Here is an 18,007-nt window from a genome sequence, read left to right as displayed (position 1 = left end):
TATCTTGAAGTCAGGAGTTTGAGGCCAACCCGGGAGGCGGAGGTTGCAATGAGCCCAGATTGTGCCATTGCACTCCAGCCTGGGTGACAAGAGTGAAACTCCATCTCAAAAAAGAAAAAAAAATGAAGCAAATAAGAATTTAGCACTTTGATAGAATCAAAAAAATTATTCTAAAAATTCTTTTGATCTATTATTTTTTGATGAGAATGACGGTGATGGAATGACTGCATCAGCGTGGGCTTAACCCACCCATTGTTTCATCATTCTTGGGCTATGGTCACAAAACTTCTATGCTTTTATTAAAAGAATGTTTTAACTCAATAATTTAGCATAATTTTTACAGCCTCATATTTTCAAAAATGGTTTATTCTTAAGAAAATGTGATGAAATCACCTACCACTTTTCACCAAAGAGTAACAAAGTAGTGTGCATCACACCTGAAAGTAGTTTTTCAATTCTTGTCTCCCTTTGTTCTTCCATCTGTTTAGACATTTAGTTTTATCTTTTTCATGTTTATATTCATCTGTTTCCATCTGTACCCAATTTATACCTCCACACATATAATAAGTTAAAAATGTGCTGTTTGTTTCACTGATCTGCTAATTTGCTTATAGCAATGACCTTCTGCTCCACTCATGTTGTGCAAAGGTCGTGACTTCATTCTTTCTGTGGCTGTACAGTATTGCATGCTGTAGAAGTACCTCACTTTCCTTATCCAACTTAAGATTTCTAAACACGCTGTTTAATTCTATGTCTTTTGCTATTGTGAATTTTGCTACAATAAACGTCTGAGTGCAGGTGTCTTCCTGGCAAAATAATTCATTCTCCTTTGGCAGTGATGAGGCTGATGAGTTACATGACAACTCTATTTTCAGTTCTTTGAGAAATCCCCAAACTGCTTTCCACAGGGGCTAAATTTTATTGCATTCCCATCAACATTTATAATAAAACCTATTTCTCCACAATGTCAACATGATATTTTGTGACTTATAACAACCGCCATTCTACCTGGTGTAAAATGGTATTACTTTGTCATTTTGATTTACATCTCTCTAATGATTTGATGTTAAGCATTTCTTATTTATTGGCAACTCATGTTTTTGAGAAGTATCTATATCATTTTTCTGATTTTTAAGATTAATTCTTGCATAGATTCCATATATTAATCACTTGTATGAAGTTTGGAAATACTTTACAGAGTGTCTGTTTACTTTGTGGATAGTTTCTTTGGCTGTGCAGCTCTTTAATTAGATGCAGTTTTGATTTTTATTCTGTTTTACTCAGTTTTAACATGTTATTCAGAAATTCATTCCAGAGGCCAGTGTTTAGAAGAGTAGTTTCTAAGTATTCTCATAGAAATTTGTAGCTTAAAGACTCACAAATCAGTCAATAATATATCTTGCCTTATATTTTCTATATGGAAAGATAAGGAGTCCACTCTTTTCTGCATAAGACGAACCAGATTTCTTAGAACTATTTATTATAAATATTGTTATTATTATTTTTTGAGATGAAGTCTAGCTCTGTTGCACAGGCTGGAGTGCAGTGGCATGATCTCAGCTGACTGCCACCTCTGTCTTTTAGGTTCAAGCAATTCTCCTGCTTCAGCCTCCCAAGTAGCTGGGATTACAGGCATGCACCATCACGCTGGGCTAATTTTTATATTTTTACTAAAGACAGGGTTTCACCATATTGGCCAGCCTGTTCTTGAATTAATGACATCATGATCTGCCCATCTTGGCCTCCCAAAGTGCTGGAATTACAGATGTGAGTCACAACTCCTGGCCTATGAGTAGCATTTTTATAAACTAACAACTATCTCAAAATAAATTTAAAAAACAATTTCATCTACCATAACTGTAGTAACTATACTTTGAAATACATTTAACTGAACTGCCATTATTTTTAAATATTTTTATTACACAAAATGATCTACAGATATAATGCAACCTCAATAAAAATATCAGTGACATAATTAATAAAAATTTTTATAAACAGGCCAGGCACGGTAGCTCCCATCTGTAATCCCAGCACATTGGGAGGCAGAGGTGGGCAGATCACAAGGTCAAGAGATTGAGACCTTTCTGGACAACCTGGTGAAACCCCATTTCTACAACAATTAGCTGGACCTAGAGCTAAGCATTTGACCATGTGTATACACTTCAAAATGTTGTTTTATAAAAAAAATACACATTTTTTCAAGTTGGAGAATATACTTTTAAAACTTGTGAAAAGATGACAATATTTAAAATCATGTCTATGTCTTCATCATAAACTTGGCTGAAGAGTATAAAAATAATGTTTGTGCTGCTTCTGTCACTTATCAGTCATAACCATAGGAACTTTGATGCTTGACAGCAAGTTTCAAACCCAACACAGTGCATCGGAGGAGCCAATGTACTTTAGTCCTTTATTTGAAGCTTGGAGCACCTGGGGTTTCTGGTGCTAATGGTAATGGAAAGAAAGACACTAAAAAGGCAAGTGTTACTTACGGTCCCATGACTGACCACGCTGTGAACACAGTAAACTAATTTACATGAACAATAACAAAAAACATTTTAATTTAAAAGCTGCCATGATTGTCAAAAGTTTTCCAGAGAAAATAATTGGGGTTACACTTAGGTGTCTAAGAATAAAACTGTAGACTAACTTTCATCCACTAAAATAAAATTTGTAAAACAAGAGAAATTCCTGAACATTGAAATATCAATATGAAAAAGGAAATATTATTCCAAATATATAGAAGTCATTTTATTGTTTTGCAACCTTTAACATTCACATGTAAAAACAGAAGATTCTGCCTGGAAGTGCAAGGTGTGCTATACCATAAGAAATTAAATTTAACCTAGGCGAGGAGGCTCACACCTGTAATCCCAGCACTTTGGAAGGTCACGGCAGGAGGATAACCTAAGGTCAGGAGTTCAAGATCAACCTGGCCAACAGGGTGAAATTCCATCTCTAGGAAAAAAAATGTAAAAAGTAGCCAGGTATGATGGAGGGTGGCTGTAATTCCAACTACTCAGGAGGCTGATGTGGAAGAATCCCTGGAACCTGGGTGAAGTAGGTTGCACAGATCCCATATTGTGCCAATGCACTCCAGCCTGGCTGACAGAGCAAAACTTCATCTAAGAAAAAAAAATAACAATTTATTATGGTTCGCTTACCATAAACTCTCTTAAAACTTTAATTTCTATGATATATTTTCTAGAAAATTTTCTATTTCTCTCACTTTGGGTAAGAATCTAGTGAGCCTTTCTCTATACAAGCAATGAAGCACCATGCTAACTGATTTACCCCTCTCACCTGTGGACAGTGTATGCCCTTATCTTAAATGATCTGAAAGTTATATTTATAAGCACACTCTCCACTTGAAACCAGTTCTTCAGGGCATTAGAAAACACCAAAGTTCTGATCAAAACCCTCAAGATGCCATGTGAAATGACATAGCGTGAAAAAACTGTAGCCATTAACACAGAAAAAGAAGAAGGGCTATGATGTATCCACGACTGGAATACACATAAAATGACAAAGGAAACTTAAGATAATTAGGAAATAAATACAGCTGAATTTCTTTTTAAATTCAACAAAATTCAGCTTTGTAGCCTGGAAAAAATGTCCTCTCAACATGAAGAATAAAATCTTACTTGTTTACCTTTGATATTTTCTACCTCAAACGTGAAGTTACAAACTAAATTAAACCAGACAAATTTGTGCCTTACTATGGAGCATCAGTTACACAGCAAGCACTGCCACATTTATTGTAAAAACATTCTCATGGCTTCTGAAGCTCCCTTAGTACTTACCCAAACAAATTGACCCAATCAATAAATACATTTACTCATGTCTATTATACAAAGTGAAAAAAATAATAACTTAGGAAAAGTAGGCTTATATAGGGTTCTCCAAAGGAAAGAACAAAACTGAATGTTCCAACTAAATAAAATTTAATATACTAATTTTGGAAATTACAGCTAAAATTATTTTGTGTGCATAACTAAATTTTTTTTCTTTTTCTTTCTTTTTTGAGAATCTTCCTCTGTCACCCAGCCTAGATGGCAGTGGTGCAATCTTGGCTCACTGCAAACTCCATCTCCTGGGTTAAAGCTATTCTCCTACCTCACCCTCCTGAATAGCTGAAATTACAAGTATGCACCACCACGCCTCACTAATTTCTGTATTTTCAGTAGAGATGGGGTTTCACCATTTTGGCCAGGCTGATCTCAAAATCCTGACCTTAGTTGGTATGTCTACCTTGGCCTCCCAAAGTGCTGGGATTACAAGTATGAGCCACTGTGTCTGGCCATGACTAAATTTCACTAAAATCATTTTTATAATCACAGAGCAGCTCACAAACTTAGTACTTTGTAACCTACAAAACAAAATATATATAATAAACAAGAAAGTCATGGGTCTAACATAAGTATCAGGCAAGTAAAAACAGATAATTAGTATGGAAGATTCTGAACCATAAGCCATAATATATTACAGTAATAAATTCAATGCACACTAGAAAGTATAGATTTGCAGCTTTGTGCCGTGGCACTATCATAGTCAATGAGGTTTATCCGAGGCGCAATTAATAAAATTGAAAACTTTCCCCAATACCCCACTAGGACGAGGTGAAATTTAGCCAGCACTGGCAATTTTTGGCAGTCTCCATGGGGACTGAAGTGTATATAAAAAAAAAAGAAAGAGAGGACTCAAGATGGCGCTGTGAGAACAACCCAGGATTGTAGCTCTTCTCGTTGAATCTGCATACGACGGTCCGAGACGCTCTGTGGGGGAGGGGTGTCCACCACTACCGAGGCAACCCGCCCCAACTGAGATACACGCCCACTGTGACGCAGCCAGCCGTTGCCGAGGCAACCCGTCCCTACTGAGATACACGCCCACTGCTGACGCAGCCTGTCGTTGCTGAGGCAACACGCTACATCGAAGAGACTCCGCCGCAGGGCGTGGCGGAGACCACAGCAGAGCCGGCAGGAACTGCGCGAATCACACAACAGCAGGGCGGAGCCTCGGCAGCCAAACAGTGGCTAATCTGCCTTCTAGCTGGGCAGGACACCTGATCGGACATTCAAAAATAAAGCCCAAACCCCTCAACACAGAGCATTTGAGAAAAAAAAAAAAAAAAAAAAAAAAAAGGGTTTTTTAATGAGCTCTGTTGCAGCAGAATAAAACATAGCAGCCTAACAGCCCTGAATGAACAACAGAGTGCACAGCTCAGCAATTAAACCCCTACAGAGTACAAACTGTCTCCTCAAGCAGCTCCCTGACCCCTCTATATCCAAAAGACTGACATTAGGCAGGCATCATCCTGGGACAAAGAGAGCAGAAAAAGAAACTGGTAGCATCCCTCGCTGTGCCACAGCTACTAGAGGTGCACCCCAGACAAGCAGGGTCTGGAGCGGACCTCAGCAGTCGTACAGCGAAGGGGCTAGACTGGTAGAAGGAAAACCAAGCAACAGAAATACTTCATCATCAACATTCTGGGTGTCCACTCAGAGACCCAAACGAAAAGTCAGCAACTACGCAGACGACCAGCGGACAAATCCACAAAGATGGGAAGAAACCAGCGCAAAAAGGAGGAAAACACCTGAAACCAGAACACCTCGCCTCCTAGAAAGGACCAAAACTCCTCACCAGCAAGGGAGCAAAGCTGGACGGAGAGTGACTGTGACGAAATGACGGAATTAGACTTCAGAAGATGGATAATGAGAAACTTTTGTGAGCTAAAAGATCATGTATTAAATCAATGCAAAGAAACTAAGAACCTTGAAAAAAGATTTGAAAAAAGATTCGAGGAAATGATAACAAGAATGGATACCTTAGAGAGGAATATGAATGAATTAAAGGAGCTGAAAAACACAATACGAGAACTTCGCGAAGCAAACACAAGTTTCAATAGCCGAATTGACCAAGCAGAAGAAAGAATATCTGAAGTCGAAGACCAACTCAATGAAATAAAACGAGAAACCAAGATCAGAGAAAAAAGCGCAAAAAGGAATGAACAAAGTCTCCAAGAAATGTGGGACTATGTGAAAAGACCTAACCTACGTTTGATAGGTGTACCAGAAGGGGACGAAGAGAATGAATCTAAGCTAGAAAATACTCTTCAGGGCATCATCCAGGAAAATTTCCCCCACCTAGCAAGACAAGCCAACACTCAATTGCAGGAAATACAGAGAATACCACAAAGATATTCCGCAAGAAGAGCAACCCCAAGGCACATAATCGTCAGATTCAACAGGGTTGAAATAAAGGAGAAAATACTAAGGGCAGCCAGGGAGAAAGGTCGGGTCACCCACAAGGGGAAGCCCATCAGACTCACAGCAGATCTCTCGGCAGAAACCCTACAAGCCAGAAGAGAGTGGGGGCCAATATTCAACATCCTTAAGGAAAAGAACTTTCAACCCAGAATTTCATATCCAGCCAAACTGAGCTTCAGAAGTGAAGGAAGAATAAAATCCTTTGCGAACAAGGAAGTACTCAGAGATTTTGTCACCACCAGGCCTGCTTTACAAGAGCTCCTAAAAGAGGCACTACACATAGAAAGGATCAACCAGTACCAGCCAGTCCAAAATCACACTGAAAGCTAAAGAGCTTCAACATAATGAAGAATCTACAACAACTAACAGGCAAAACAGCCACTTAGCATCAAAATGGCAGTATCAAATTCACACATAACAATATTAACCCTAAATGTAAATGGACTAAATGCACCAATCAAAAGACACAGACTGGCAAATTGGATAAAAAGCCAAAACCCATCAGTGTGCTGTATCCAGGAAACCCATCTCACATGCAAGGATACACAAAGGCTCAAAATAAAGGGATGGAGGAAGATTTACCAAGCTAATGGAAAGCAAAAAAAAGCAGGACTTGCAATTCTCATCTCTGATAAAATAGACTTTACAGCAACAAAGATCAAAAGAGACAAAGAAGGCCATTACATAATGGTAAAAGGATTGATACAACAAGAAGAGCTAACGATCCTAAACATATATGGACCCAACACAGGAGCACCCAGATACATAAGGCAAGTTCTTAATGACTTACAAAAGGACTTAGACTCCCACACAATAATAGTGGGAGACTTTAACACTCCACTGTCAATACTAGACAGATCAACCAGACAGAAAATCAACAAGGATATCCAGGGCTTGAACTCAGACCTGGAGCAAGCAAACCTGGTGGACATTTACAGAACTCTCCACCCCAAATCCACAGAATACACATTCTTCTCAGCACCACATCACACCTACTCTAAAATTGACCACATAATTGGAAGTAAAGCACTGCTCAACAAATGCAAAACAACTGAAATCATAACAAACAGCCTCTCAGACCATAGTGCAATCAAGTTAGAACTCAGAATTCAGAAATCGACCCAGAACCACACAGCTTCATGGAAACTGAACAACTGGCTCTTGAATGTTGACTGGGTAAACAACGAAATGAAGGCAGAAATAAAGAAGTTCTTCGAAACCAATGAGAATGAAGACACAACGTGCCAGAACCTCTGGGACACATTTAAAGCAGTCTCTAGAGGAAAGTATATAGCAATAAGTGCCCATATGAGGAGAATGGAGAGATCCAAAATTGACACCCTATCGTCAAAATTGAAAGAGCTAGAGGAGCAAGATGAAAAAAACTCAAAACCCAGCAGAAGACAAGAAATTACTAAGATCAGAGCTGAGCTGAAGGAGATTGAGACACGAAAAACCCTTCAAAAAATCAATAAATCCAAGAGCTGGTTTTTTGAAAAGATCAACAAAATAGACAGACCACTAGCCAGATTGATTAAAAAGAAAAGAGAGAACAACCAAATAGATGCAATAAAAAATGATAAAGGGGAAATCACCACAGATTCCACAGAAATTCAAACCATCATCAGAGAATATTACAAACAACTATATGCGCATAAACTAGTAAACCTGGAAGAAATGGATAAATTCCTGGACTCCTGTGTCCTCCCAAGCCTAAACCAGGAGGAAGCTGAAACTATGAATAGACCAATAACAAGGTCTGAAGTCGAGGCAGCAATTAAGAGCCTACCTCACAAAAAAAGCCCAGGTCCAGACGGGTTCACAGCCGAATTCTACCAGACACACAAGGAGGAGCTGGTACCATTCCTTCTAAAACTATTTCAAACAATCCAAAAAGAAGGAATCCTTCCCAAATCATTTTATGAGACCAACATCATCTTGATACCAAAACCCGGCAGAGACCCAACGAGAGAAGAAAACTTCAGGCCAATATCCATGATGAACATAGATGCAAAAATCTTCAATAAAATATTGGCAAGCCGATTGCAACAGCAAATCAAAAAACTTATTCATCATGATCAAGTAGGATTCATCCCGGGGATGCAAGGCTGGTTCAACATACGCAAGTCTATCAACGTAATTCACCACATAAACAGAACCAAAAACAAAAACCACATGATTATCTCAATTGACGCAGAGAAGGCGTTGAATTTGACAAAATTCAACAGCCCTTTATGCTAAAAACCCTCAATAAACTCGGTATCGATGGAACGTATCTCAAAGTAATAAAAGCTATTTATGACAAACCAACAGCCAATATCATACTGAATGGGCAAAAACTGGAAGCATTCCCTTTGAAATCTGGCACTAGACAAGGATGCCCTCTCTCACCACTCCTATTCAATATAGTACTGGAAGTTCTAGCCAGAGCAATCAGGCAAGAAAAAGAAATAAAGGGTATTCAAATAGGAAAGGTGGAAGCCAAATTGTCTCTATTTGCAGACGACATGATAGTATACCTAGAAGACCCCATTGCCTCAGCCCAAAAACTCCTGAAACTGATAAACAACTTCAGCAAAGTCTCAGGATATAAAATCAATGTGCAAAAATCACAAGCATTCGTCTACACCAATAACAGACTTAAAGAAAGCCAAATCAAGAGCGAACTGCCATTCGCAATTGCTACAAAAAGAATAAAATACCTTGGAATACAACTCACAAGGAACGTAAGAGACCTCTTCAAGGAGAACTACAAACCACTGCTCAACGAAATCAGAGAGGACACAAACAGATGGAGAAACATTCCATGTTCATGGTTAGGAAGAATTAATATCGTGAAAATGGCTATACTGCCCAAAGTAATTTACAGAATCAATGCTATCCCCATCAAGCTACCATTGACTTTCTTCACAGAACTGGAAAAAACCACCATGAACTTCATATGGAACCAAAAGAGAGCCCGCATAGCCAAGTCAATTCTAAGCAAAAAGAACACAGCGGGGGGCATCACACTACCGGATTTCAAACTATACTACAAGGCTACAGTAATCAAAACAGCATGGTACTGGTACCAAAACAGAGATATAGACCAATGGAACAAAACAGAGGCACCGGAGGCAACACAACATACATACAACTATACAATCTTTGATAAACCTGACAAAAACAAGCAATGGGGCAAGGATTCCATGTTTAACAAATGGTGTTGGGAAAACTGGCTAGCCATGTGCAGAAAGCAGAAACTGGACCCCTTCCTGACACCTTACACTAAAATTAACTCCAGATGGATTAAAGACTTAAACATAAGACCTGGCACAATAAAACCCTAGAAGGAAATCTAGGCAAAACTATCCAGGACATAGGAGTAGGCAAGGACTTCATGAACAAAACACCAAAAGCATTGGCAACAAAAGCCAAAATAGACAAATGGGACCTAATGAAACTCCACAGCTTCTGCACGGCAAAAGAAACAGTCACTAGAGTGGATCGGCAACCAACAGAATGGGAAAAAATTTTCGCAGTCTACCCATCTGACAAAGGGCTGATATCCAGAATTTACAAAGAACTCAAGCAGATTTACAGGAAAAAAACAAACAAGCCCATTCAAAAGTGGGCAAAGGATATGAACAGATACTTTACGAAAGAAGACATATATGAGGCCAACAATCATATGAAAAAATGCTCATCGTCACTGGTCATCAGAGAGATGCAAATCAAAACCACATTGAGATCCCATCTCACGCCAGTTAGAATGGCGATCATTAAAAAATCTGGAGACAATAGATGCTGGAGAGGATGTGGAGAAAAAGGAACACTTTTACACTGTTGGTGGGAGTGTAAATTAGTTCAACCATTGTGGAAGACAGTGTGGCGATTCCTCAAGGCCTTAGAAATAGAAATTCCATTTGACCCAGCAATCCCATTACTGGGTATATATCCAAAAGACTATAAATCGTTCTACTATAAGGACACATGTACACGAATGTTCATTGCAGCACTGTTTACAATAGCAAAGACCTGGAATCAACCCAAATGCCCATTGATAATAGACTGGATTGGAAAAATGTGGCACATATACACCATGGAATATTATGCAGCAATCAGAAATGATGAGTTTGTGTCGTTTGTAGGGACATGGATGAATCTGGAGAACGTCATCCTCAGCAAACTGACACAAGAACAGAAAATGAAACACCGCATATTCTCACTCATAGGTGGGTGATGAAAAATGAGAACACATGGACACAGAAAGGGGAGTACTAAACAGTGGGATCTATTGGGGGGAAAAGGGGAGGGCCAGTGGGAGGGGGAGGTGGGGAGGGATAGCCTGGGGAGAAAAGCCAAATGTGGGTGAAGGGGAGAAGAAAAGCAAAGCACACAGCCATGTGTGTACCTACGCAACTGTCTTGCATGCTCTGCTCATGTACCCCAAAACCTATAATCCAATAAAAAATTAAAAAGAAAGAAAGAAATAAAAAAGAAAGTAAAGATTTGCATTCAGCATTTTTGAGTATTTTTGTTTTCTAAAAAATCAGACATCTGGCTGGGTTTGGTGACTCACACCTGTAATCCCAGCACTTTGGGAGGCAAAGGTGGGTGGACTCACTTGAGGTCAGGAGTTCATGACTAGCCTGATCAATATGGTGAAACACCATCTGTACAAAAAATACAGAAATTAGCTACGTGTGGCAGCCTACACCTGTAGCCTCAGCTGCTGGAGAGCCTGAGAATAAAGAATTGCTCGAATCTGGGAGGTGGAGGTTGTAGCTAGCTGACATTATGCCACTGCACTCCAGCCTGGGCAACAGAGCAAGACTCTGTTTCAAAAAAAAATTAAATTAAATTAAATAAAAAAGAAAAGAAACAGAAAATTAGACACCTTATTAAAATTATTTGTTTTCTTTCAATATTGATATTTGATTCTGAAAATAATTACAAACTCATCCTCAAACACAATTAATTCATAATTTGTTTACACCTACAGTTTATATTTAGACTAATAGATGTGTATGTTTAACTCTGTGCAAATCAAAACTAAGAGTCAGTGTGTTTGCAAGCATACAGGCCATGTATTCAGAGAAAAATATATAATAAATTTTGAAAGGTATTTATTCAGGACACAGACATGTGTAAACTTTATTTATATTTTATATAATTTTTACTATTCCAAAAATGATTCTGTAGAAGTAAACCATACAAGTAAATTGGTTGCAATGCAAATAATAAGTTCTAGAGGTGACGAGAATCTCACTTAACCAAATGTGATTATTATATGTAGTATACCTCTATCAGAATATGTATATATAACATAAATATTACATTCCCACAAAAATTAACAGAAATAAATTTAAAAGTAAAAGAAAAGAGAGAAAACTATTACCTGTGGAAACAATATTCTTAACTTATTTGAAGTTTTGAGCCATTGGCAAAAAACATTAGAGATGTTAGTCCATCATCTTACCATCTTATACCAACACACTTGAGTAAAGGGGACGAGGTTAAAGTTAGTGGAATAACAAGACTTAATGCACAATATTTAACATGTGAAACGTTGAAGAAATTAAGTTCATACATAATCTGAAATTTTAAAAATGTGCTATATTTTGTTTAATGAAAGTACAATTAGTAAAATCATATACTACCAGTTGATTTTAATTATTTTTGAAATGGAGTCTCACTCTGTCACCCAGTCTGGAGTGCAGTGGCACAATCTCGGCTCACTGCAACCTCCACTTCCTGGGTTCCAGCAATTCTTCTTCCTCAGCCTCCCGAGTAGCTGGGACTACAGGTATGCACCACCACGCCTGGCTAATTTTTGTGTTTTTAGTAAAGACAGAGTTTCACCATATTGGCCAGGAGGGTCTCAAACTCCAGGCCTAGTGATTCCCCCACATCAGCCTTCCAAAGCACTGCAATTACCAATGTGAGCCACTGTACCCGGCCAATTTAATTTTAACTAAAACTAAAAATATTTGTCTCTTAATGCAATGCACAAGAATACTACTTTGAACACTTACCTCATACATCACTCAATATTGTAAGTTAACCACAAAGAACCTTTTTACTGAGATTTTCATCATGCATCTTACATTTTAATATCTTTACTCTTTCATGAAAGACATCATAAATGCTCACCTAATAAAAACAATTTCTCATATCTTTCATATAAAAACAATTGGTCACATGCATTTATGTATAAATATAATAGGAATAAAAAAACAGGATGAGCCTGACATAGTGACTAACACCTGTAATCCCAGCATGTTGGTAGGCTGATCTGGGTGGCTCACTTGAGGTCACAAATTTGAGAACAGTCTGGCCAACATGTCAACACTCCATCCCTACTAAAAATATAAAGCATAGCTGTGTGTGGTGTTTTGTGCCTGTACTCCCAGCTACTTGGGAGGCTTAGGCAGTAGAATCACTTAAACCCAGGAGTTGGAGGTTGCAGTGAGCCGAGGTCACACCACTGCACCACAGCCTGGGTGACAGAGTTGCAAAAAATTAAAAAATAATCATTGTTTTAGCATGAAGTAATTTGAGAGTTAATTACAACATTACTAGCATGAAGTAGAGAGTTAGTTACAACATTATTTAGTTTAAAAACAATCTGTAATCTTGCCAAAACAAAGTATGCTTCTAATTATAAATTTCCAAAAAAAAATCCTACAGTTATAAAGTTGCATACAAATAATTTTTCTACCAACTTTAGTTTTAGATTATATTGTAGACACAGAGCACTGCTTTAGTGTAAAGTCTGAAGTGTCAGTGCCTTATACATTTCTAATTCTGATTATTTCAACAAACTTCATTTTGCATTAAATATTCTTTTCCTATTTACTGGCTGAAAAAAATATTTTTTAGTATGAACACTCTGGAGTTTCTGCAGCTATTAATGTCTTTCTTTCCCAAATGTATTACATTTGCAGAATTCTCTGATGCTGAACAAAGTTTGAGCAATTGCTTCAGGGTTTGCCTCTAACACATAATAAGCACAACAAGGTCTGTTACAAGTAAAGTTACTACAACTCTCTTTATATTCATAATGTTTGCCTTTGAAATAAATGCTCCCCAGCACTTTAAAGGATTATATTTTCTGAAGAATCTTTTGAGAGACTTGCATTTTTAATGCTTTTATTAAGTGTAAGCTCTTTCATGTACAGTAAGATCGTGAGCATATATTTACCACTTTGTTACTTTCATTAAATTTGTACATTTGTTCTCAAATGTTTTCCTGTGCAATAAGGTGTGAGCATTATTTAAAAGTTTTGTGACATTGTTTATACTTGTAGAAGTTTTCTCCAGCATGAATTACCTTACCTACAATTAATTGTGATAATCATTTATAGGCTTTCTCACATTATTTACATTTCTATGACTTCTCACCAGCATAATTTCTTTGATGTTTAGAAATGTTTGAAGTGTTGTCACAAGCATAGTCAGAACTTTCGGGTTTCTAGAGTTTATCTCCAGTATGAATCATAGAATGTCTGTTAAGAATTGAGGACTAGTTAAAGGCTTTGCCACATTCTACACACTTTTAGAGTTTCTCTTCATTATGAATTACCTTAGGTCTAGTAAGATTTCAGGACTGGCTAAAGGCTATGCTATATTCTTCACATCTGTAGAGTTTCTCTCCAGTACAAATTCTCTTATGTGTAGTAAGTTTTCGAGATTCGTCAAAAGCTTATTCACATTCCTCGCATTTCTAGTGTTTCTCTCCAATACGAATTCTCTTGTGTTTTGTAAGGGTTTAGGAGTAGTTAAAAGCTTTGCCACATTCCTCACATTTATAGAGTTTCTATCTAGTATGAATTATCTTATGGTTAGCAAGGTGGGAAAATCGGTTAAAGGTTTTTCCACATTCTTCACATTTGTAGGGTTTCTCTCCAGTATGAATTCTCTTATGTCTAGTGAGCATTGAGGATTGGTTAAAATATTTGCCACATTCCTCACATTGGTAGGGTTTCTCTCCGATATGAATTTTCTTATGCCTAGTAAGGTCTGTGGAGCACCAAAAAGATTTACCACATTCTTCACATTTGTAGCGTTTTTCTCCAGAACAAATTACCTTATGTCTAGAGTGGCCGGAGTACCAGCTAAAAGCTTTGCCACACTCCTCACATTTGTAGGGTTTCTCTCCAGTATGATTTCTCTAATGATAAGTAAGGCTTGAGGAGTGGACAAAAGCTTTGCCATATTTCTCACATTTGTAGGGTTTGTCTCCAGTATGGATTCTCTTATGTGTAATAAGGTTTGAGGACCACCTGAAAGATTTGCCACATTCTTCACATTTGTAGGCTTTCTCTCCAGCATGAATTATCTTATGTCTAGCAAGGATTGAAGTGCAGTTAAAAGCTTTGCCACATTTCTCACATTTGTAGGGTTTCTCTCCAGTATGAATTCTCTTATGTTTAGCAAGGATTGAAGAGCAGTTAAAAGCTTTGCCACATTCCTCACATTTGTAGGGTTTCTGTCCAGTATGTATGGTCTTATGTCTAGTAAGGATTGGGAAGTGGTTAAAAGTTTAGCCACATTTCTCACGTTTGTAAGGTTTCTCTCCAGTACGAATTCTCTTATGGGTAGTAAGGTGTAAGAACTGGTTAAACGTTTGTCCACATTCTTCATATTTGTCGGGTTTCTTTCCAGTACAAATTTTTTTTATATGTAGAAAGGTTTGAGGCGTCATTACAGACTTTGCCACATTCTTTAAAATTTTTTTTTTTTTTGAGATGGAGTTTCGCTCTTATTACCCAGGCTGGAGTGCAATGGCACGATCTCGGCTCACCGCAAGCTCCACCTCCTGGGTTCAGCCAATTCTCCTGCCTCAGCCTCCTGAGTAGCTGGGATTATAGGCACGCGCCACCATGCCCAGCTAATTTTTTGTATTTTTAGTAGAGACGAGGTTTTACCATGTTGACCAGGATGGTCTCAATCTCTTGATCTCGTGATCCACCTGCCTCAGCCTCCCAAAGTGCTGGGATTACAGGCTTGAGCCACCACGCCCGGCCCACATTCTTTAAATTTATAGGGTCGTTCTCTGGTATAAATTCTTTTATGTTCAGCTAAGTCTGAAAGTGTGCTAAATGACATTTTACATTCCTTACATCTCAAAGGTACCTTTCCACTTTGTCTTATCTTATGTGTGTTTGAATTTGAATCTTTATGAAAGACTTTGACAAATTTGTTTCATTGGAATACTTTGCTCTGGGTAGTCGTCAAACACTGGTTAAGTCCATTGTAACATTCTTTGAGCACCTTACACTCATCCACGCTTTGACAACATTTTCTTAACTGGAAATTTTCATGTCCACATTTTTTGTATCTTCTCAGTATCACTTTTTAGAAATGATTTTTTATGTCCTGCTTTGGCCAAAGATCTTGGGCAAAATAAGAAGATGCAACTGAAAGAAATAAAAAACAAAAACCAAATTACTCAAATAAATTATTCTGCTTACTCGACTCAGATTAATATACAAGTCTTACCTATAAAATTATAGAAACTACATGACAAAATGGCATAGCAAAATTTTACAGGCTCCATTTTTTCAAGGACATTTAAAGGTAATAAAACATACAGACCAAATTACATTTGTAAAAAATTAAATTGTGTGCAATGCCCCAGGTGAGTTTAATGCAAAGAGCCACATAGAACAAAAGTCTCTTATATTTACCCAACACAGATCTTTCTCCTTCCCAATATGACATATGACTTGAAATAAATTGCCCACTGCTGGTTTCTTTGTTAAATGACAAGCAAAATGCTGCCTTATATATTTTTATTTCTAAATGATAGAGTTTACAGATTCCGGTTGCTGTCTCTCATTACATTAGTTCTGAAATAGTGGTATTCTTTCAAATGACAATTTGAGTCTGCTGAGACAGAAGGTGAGTTCTGTAGCAACAGAAAGACGTGGTACCACAGACAGAAAACAATTGTAAAAAGTGATTATTGGTTATTAAGAAGAAACATAAATGGCTGAGTGTGGTGGTTCACAGCTGTAATCCTAGCACTTTGGGAAGCTGAGGCAGGTGGATCACCTAAGGCCAGATGCTTGAGACCAGTCTGGGTGGCATAGTAAAACCCAGTCTCTACTAAAAATACACACTTAGTTGAGCATGCAGATAAATGCCCATAATGGCAGCTATGTGGGAGGCTGAGACAGGAGAATCACTTGAACCTGGGAGGTGCAGGCTGCAGTGAACAAAGATCATGCCACTGCACTGCAGTCTGGTGACAAAGAAAAACTCTGTCTCAAAAAACAACCTTCTGAAACAACTGAATTCTGAAAAAGTATACAGGAACTGCATATTCCAAAATTCTGACACATAAAAGATGCTAAAAGCAGTTTCCTAAAGTAAGGCAAGTCGAGAAAACAACACATAATCCAATATATATACATTACTTTTTGTGAAAGATATACACATACACAAAAACAGAATCTTGTGGCATTACATAATGATGCAGAAAACCTTTCAAATTATTCTCTAATATTTTAAAAATAAAAGCAGAAAAATCAGAAACATCTGTCAACAAATATACAATTATGTTGGTAAAAACATAATTACCACCATCAATGACAAATGTCAAGGCAGATGTAAGAAAAAAAAATTTTTTTTATTCAACTGAAACTTATTTTGTACCAAATTAAAAATATGCTGGTTGTTTTCATATAGGTTTTATGTAACCCCCAAGATACAATTTAAAAATTTTGAGTAGATACAAAAAAGAAATTTAGAAATAAGTAAAATCATATCAATAGACAGAAAACAAGACAGAGTAAAGAAGAAACAAAGATGTAAGAATCTAATAAAATAATTAAAAACATAACATTGTTTTTCACTTTCAGAAAATTATTTAAATACATACATAAAATTAACTTTCAAATTAAGAGACATACTTTCAATACATAAATTTATTAAAAGTTTTAAAACCAAGATCCCTTTTTTTTTCCACAAAAGACAATTGAGATCAACTGATAAAAAAAAAAACACTGAAAGGGGCAAGATGGAAGTAGACATTTAAGGCAAATATTAATCACTGAGAGAAGAGGAAATCAAAATAATCTTATGCAAAATAATAAGCAATATTATACATCTAAAGTCAAAAATTGTTACATTTTTAAAATGTACTTCAAGTCAAAATTCCATGGAGACAAAAAAGGACATTAAAACTTACAAATTTAGAGCCAGGCACGATGGCTCACACCTGTAATCCCAGCAGGTGGATCACGAGGTCCAGAGATCGAGACCAGACTGAACCCTGTCTCTACTAAAAATACAGAGAAAAATAGCTGGGCATGGTGGCATGCACCTGTAATCCCAGCTATTCAGGAGGCTGAGGCAAGAGAATCATTTGAGCCTGTGAGGCGGAGGTTGCCTTATACTGAGATCGCAGCATTGCACTCCAGCCTAGGTGATAGAGTGAGACTCCATCTTAAAAAAAAAAACAACTTACAAATTAGGTCAGGTGCAGTGGCTCATGCCTGTAATCCCAGCAGGTTGGGAGGCAGAGGTGGATGAATCACTTGAAATCAGGAGTTCAAGACTCAACTCGCCAACATGGTGAAACCCCAGTCTTTACTAATAACACAAAAATTGATCAGGCATGGTGGTAAGTGCCTGTAATACTAGCTATAGTGTAATCCTAGGTAATATTATAATGATGTTCATCTTTGTCAGTACAATCGTAGAATTTTTTTTTTTGAGTTGGAGTCTCACTCTGTTACCCAGCCTAG

General features: G+C 37.5%; 1 protein-coding gene and 1 non-coding gene across 2 annotated transcripts in view; one reads left to right on the top strand and one right to left on the bottom strand.

The window, feature by feature from the left end:
- Positions 1-4,525: 4,525 nt before the first annotated feature.
- Positions 4,526-4,665, top strand: LOC118150417 (U4 spliceosomal RNA). The gene has a single exon (XR_004738515.3). It is a non-coding gene; the product is annotated as a U4 spliceosomal RNA (small nuclear RNA).
- Positions 4,666-15,479: 10,814 nt separating this feature from the next.
- LOC144580952 (paraneoplastic antigen-like protein 8A) overlaps positions 15,480-18,007 on the bottom strand; it is a 33,169-nt gene continuing 30,641 nt past the window's right edge. Inside the window, exon 4 of the transcript XR_013531347.1 lies at positions 15,480-15,673. The gene's annotated coding sequence lies outside the window, so the exon portion shown is untranslated. The remainder of the gene's footprint in view (positions 15,674-18,007) is intronic.

This window comes from Callithrix jacchus, chromosome 22 (assembly GCF_049354715.1).
Source record: "Callithrix jacchus isolate 240 chromosome 22, calJac240_pri, whole genome shotgun sequence".
In the NCBI taxonomy this organism is placed as follows: domain Eukaryota; kingdom Metazoa; phylum Chordata; class Mammalia; order Primates; family Cebidae; genus Callithrix; species Callithrix jacchus.
This window is presented reverse-complemented; position numbering and strand designations above follow the sequence as displayed.